A 4986-nucleotide genomic window follows, 5' to 3' on the forward strand; every position below is an offset into this window, starting at 1 on the left:
TTTAAAGGAAAGAAACCGCAGCTCTCAATCTAGAAAGTCCCCTTCTCTTTGGACTGCCATACCTTATACTTAAATGGAAGTAAAACTTGGCAGAAAATTTTAGGATATATTCATTCATATTTTGGAACAGTATTAACCGTCTTTATAAATTCTCTCAAATTGTCTGCAAACTTTATATTTTCATGTTTATGTTGTGATGAAGAATTATGAACATTGAATGTGAAATAAGGCAACTATGAAACAAATAAAAATATCAAAAATACCACCACTACCAGAAAAAAAACATACAACCAAAAACACCGGTTTATCCACAACACACAGTAACTGCGTGATTTCTCCAGTGTTACAAAAGATAAACAAGAGATATCTTACTCTTGAACATTTTGTCAAGTATCTAATTTCCCACTATTTCTGATCTGTTGTCAGTGCTCCTCTTACTGGATGACCTCTTATGATGGTTTTGATTTGTTTTGGGCTGGGATTTTTATTACTTACCTTTTCCTACTCATTTCAACTACTACATTGTTATCTTCATGTCTAACGAGTCTTTTTGCTCGGTGCAGCTGTGCCTGACTAGTCTCCTAAGAAAACTGAATCTCTTCTGCCTGCAGTTCTGATTGTGATCAAGTATTAGTGATTCTAATATCAATTCCCAACTCTGCAAACAGGGTCTTCACTGAGCCAGCATTGGGTTCACACCGAAAGATGACTTTCCTTTCACCTTTGATTTTCTTATATTTTCCTTCTGTTAACAACTATTTGCTGGTGTTCTGTAGAGAAACATGTCCATTCTGTGAGTGACCATTATTTGAGCAGGCAGATCATATCATTCTCTTATTAGCCAGATAGTTATGTGTACGTTCATAACCTTTCTGTGCATCCTAGGATAACTCTTATAACTTGACCTTTGTTCATTCTGGGCCAGGTATTGGAGTGTATGCTGCTTAAGCAGTCATGTTTGTGTACAACTTTACATTACAGCCATACTTGGAGATCTTGCACAGTACTCTATATGAGTCATGGATCCCTGAGAAATGGATGAATCATCTCCTCTTTCATAGAAATCTACTGTGAAAGTACAGTCTCTGTTTATGATTTTTACTAGGAATTTAATAAAGTAAAATATAGGAATAGAGCTATATTCAAAGAATAGCTTGAAAAAGAGATATATGTTTCTTAGAAGACACCTGAAAATCTCTCAAAATAGCTGGATATATACATTGCAGTTTGCATCTGAATCCTCGGTGACAAGATAGTCAACAGAGGTTGCTGTATCTTATTTTCAGGAACTATAAGACGATAAAAATAAAAATGATTTACCATATTAAAACCTTAACCTGTTTCCCCTTCTCCTCCCCCTTATGGCTTTGGCTTTATAATACTCTATATTTATTCAATCTGAACAGACCTTTCAGATATATATTGTACTGTTGCTACAGGTATCTAAGTGTACTTATGAGCAGGATAGAAATTGTGTTTATTTCTCTAACACTAATATGGAGGCACCAAGAACCACTTCTGTGGTTTGCTGCTATTGTGCCAGGGATGGCTGGGCAGGAAGACATTTAATAACTCAGTCTGAATGGCATACACACTACTGCACCATCTTGATGCCATTTCTAACCTTTATTACCAACTGGGTGCCATGGATCAGAATAAATGATAACAACAGACACTGCCTTCTGCTTGACACAGTCCATGCTTGAAGAATAATCAGGGTCTTATTAAGAGAAGCCACACTGCCCTAATGGGGAGTAGATCACAGGCCATGACTTTCTGTGCCTGTTTTTCTCCGTGGGAGAGAACATGACCTTGCCTATCTTTTTTCCCCTGGAATCAGCTTAATGACAGACATATTTTCTTTCTCTGAATTTTTAAAGCAAGAGAAAAGGAAGGATTCAGAAAGGGGGTGGTACTCACTTTTAATTTCCCGTGATATGGAAGATGTGCACAGAAACTGTGTTAGAAAGGCGGTTTGGTTTGACATTGGTGACAAAGCCCTTTCCATCATCACACTTCCTAACTACGGTGTACCTGGGGTTCTGTTTTCATCCTCGGAAGGGCAGTGTGTAAATATGGGCCCTGGATCTCCTTGCCCTGCCCCACCCCCAAGATTTCCTCCAGGTTTCTCTTTCATGAATCAGAGTTGGTTCCTCCTTTCATGTTCACATATTTTAGTTCTTCAGACATAGTTCAAATTCTTCATTCTCTCTGAAGCAAGCCTCACCCACCCTGACTCTGCCTTTGCCTTCCTTTGAACTGCTGTCTATTTGCAATACCTCATGTAGACACTAAAGTTTATTATGCCATTTTGACTTATTTATAGCTCAAGATGCAGACCTGACCTTGTTATATTTTATTTGTTTTCCTTACACCTATGTTTTCTCTTTCATCTTCCTCATAATTACCCAACTCTATGTGCTGCTTGCATCTATAACCTTAAAATGTATGCATCTGCTAAATTGTAAAGTGTTATTTGTGGATATGTGAGATTTATTTTTAATTGCATAAAGCCTATTACACCATAGTTCTTAGCTTGTTTCTTACACAATAGTATACAATAATCCATTAGGAAAACAACAGAAGGTGTACCCAACTATGGGTGGAGAAACTATATTGGCAAACCAGGATCTTCGGATTCTTTTCCAAGCTGCAGTAGAGGCAGCATAGGAGATGCAATCAATTAACCCAGGTACTGTCTTTCCACGTGCATTTCTCATCTTAAACTTCAAACAGATAGATATTCGGTAGATAACTTTAGACTGGAAAAGGTCAGTTAGATAAAAGTCTCATGAAAACTGAGTGTCTGGACCCACTCTTAATAAAAATGACAATCACTGCTCAGCTCAGAACTCTCTCCTCTGAGCGTGTATGCAGACAGGCATGTGCTAGCCTGCTTTTCATAGATACAAAAGAATGCTAATTTCTGAGTCTCCAGACTACACCAGACTGAAACAAATACCACAGTTCTTAAAATATCAGAGTTATGCTGCTTTAAATAAATATAATATTTTCACCTCAGATTAACAACAAGGAGGTATTATTGGAGCCTGTCCTGGAACTAGCTCTTGTAGACCAGGCTGGTCTCGAACTCACAGAGATCCGCCTGCCTCTGCCTCCCGAGTGCTGGGATTAAAGGCATGCGCCACCACCGCCTGGCTTCCCTTCTGCTTCTTAGGCACCCTTCCCTGGTTCAGCTTATTCTCCTATTAAATAATGACCAACCTACCATATGTCTTAGATTTTAGTCATTAGTGGCAAAAGGTCACGTAATCTAATTCAATCTGGATCCTTTATAAGATGTACATTATTGTTTCAAATTGGTGATTTGATAATAAAATTAGGACATTTTTCCTCACGAAAAAAACTGTCAGGGCTTCAGTCCCTGCTCTACTTTACTCAACAAGTCAGCTAGCTTAGCTTGAAGGCTTTGTGAGCTATCTACAGAACCGAACAGCACCAGTAATCCATAGTAAAAGTTTACTGTGTCGGCAATACTTGGTTATTATTTTCTTCAGTACTATGGAAGTCTATGTAAAAGATGTGCACAGCACTGTGTTTAGAAAGGTGGAGATTATAATTCTGCCACTTGTGATATTACATTAGCCATATAGGTGCGGCCTGATCTGGTCAGAAATAAGTCTCTGATTCAAAAGTTCAGTGTAACTTCATTTACCCTATTATTGGATCAGTGTTAGGTACAGTATCTTTTCTATTTAATTCTCTGCTATATCATTGTACCATGTATAGACAAATTACTTTTAATTTTGATTAGAAATGAGCCATTTTTCCTTGTACATACATTTTACTAATCACAAGGAATCATGTTGAACATATGAAAATAAGAGTAACGAACATTAGAGTTTTAACAAGTTTCCTGAGTATCTCATTTGGCTTGTATTTCTGTACCCATTCCCCCCTTCAAATTGGAAGCAAAACTTTATGTTTCTAAGAATAACTCATTTATGGTGATATGCAAGATATTCATTAGTATGGTTATAGGATCAGGCCATTTCAGGCTCTCTCTCCTCAGCTGCCCAAGGACCTAGTTGGGAACATCTTTCTGGACCTCTGGGAACCCCTCTAGAGTCAAGTCTCTTGCCAACCCTAAAATGGCTCCTTTAATTAAGATATCTACTTCCCTGCTCCCATATCCATCCTTCCATTGTCCCATCCATCCCATTCCCCCAAGCTCTCCCCATCCTCCCCTTCTCACTTGTCTTTCCCCATCTCCCCTTTCCCCCATCCCACCCCATCCCCCAGTTCCCAATTTTTGCCCAGCAATCTTGTCTCCTTCCAATATCCAGGAGGATAACTGTATGTTTTTCTTTGGGTTCACCTTCTTATTTAGCTTCTCTAGGATCGCGAATTATAGGCTCAATATCCTATCACCATAGAACCTTCATCTGGCGATGGATGGAGATAGAGACAAAGACCCACATTGGAGCAATGGACTGAGCTCCCAAGGTCCAAATGAGGAACAGAAGGAGGGAGAACATGAGCAAGGAAGTCAAGACCGCGAGGGGGGCACCCACTCACTGAGACGGTGGGGCTGATCTATTGGGAGCTCACCAAGGCCAGCTGGACTGGGACTGAAAATGCATGGGATAAAACCAGACTCATTGGTGGACAATGAGGGCTGCTGAGAAGCCAAGGACAATGGCAGTGAGTTTTGATCCTACTGCATGTACTGGCTTTGTGGGAGCCTAGCCTGTTTGGATGCCCACCTTCCTAGACCTGGATGAGGGGGGAGGACCTTAGACTGCCCACAGGGCAGGGAACCCTGACTGCTCTTTGCACTGGAGAAGGAGGGGGAGGGGAGTGGGGCATGGGGAGTGGGGGGAGGGGGAGGGATAAGGGAGGCAGGGAGGAGGAGGAAATTTTTAATAAAAAAGTTTAATAAAAAAAAGAATAACTCATTTATATATAAAAACAAGACACATGTTATTCGAGGCTGAAATAACTCAGTGCTTGGCTTATTGGCAT

This window comes from Chionomys nivalis, chromosome 14 (genome assembly GCF_950005125.1).
Source record: "Chionomys nivalis chromosome 14, mChiNiv1.1, whole genome shotgun sequence".
NCBI classification, from domain to species: Eukaryota; Metazoa; Chordata; class Mammalia; order Rodentia; family Cricetidae; genus Chionomys; species Chionomys nivalis.